Raw genomic sequence first — 284 nt, 5'->3', positions numbered from 1 at the left:
GAGAGAACAACAGAGTTGAAAAGAGGCAAGGAGATAAAAGAGAATGACAATGAAGTGAGTGAGCAGAATACTAAGAAAATGATGAAGGAGACGCCAAGAAATGAGAAGAGGGAGATGGAGAAAAGAGAAAAGAGGAGAAGAGGGAGATGGAGAAAAGAGGAGAGGATAGAGTGGGAGAAGAGAAAAGAAGAGAAGAGGGAGTCAGAGAAGAGAAAACAGGAGGAGAAGAGCGTGATGGAGATGAAGAAGAGAAGAGAAAAAAGGAGAAGAGGGAGATGGAGAAA

The 284-nt window shown here is 42.6% G+C and overlaps 1 protein-coding gene across 1 annotated transcript in view; it reads left to right on the top strand.

Moving 5' to 3' along the window:
* LOC117939895 (GTPase IMAP family member 9-like) overlaps positions 1–284 on the top strand; it is a 3,506-nt gene that overhangs the window by 811 nt on the left and 2,411 nt on the right. The gene's annotated exons all lie outside the window — the stretch shown is intronic.

The sequence above is a fragment of the Etheostoma cragini genome, unplaced genomic scaffold, assembly GCF_013103735.1.
Source record: "Etheostoma cragini isolate CJK2018 unplaced genomic scaffold, CSU_Ecrag_1.0 ScbMSFa_1395, whole genome shotgun sequence".
In the NCBI taxonomy this organism is placed as follows: Eukaryota; Metazoa; Chordata; class Actinopteri; order Perciformes; family Percidae; genus Etheostoma; species Etheostoma cragini.
The sequence above is the reverse complement of the archived record's forward strand: the minus strand, read 5'-3'. Positions and strand labels throughout refer to the sequence as shown.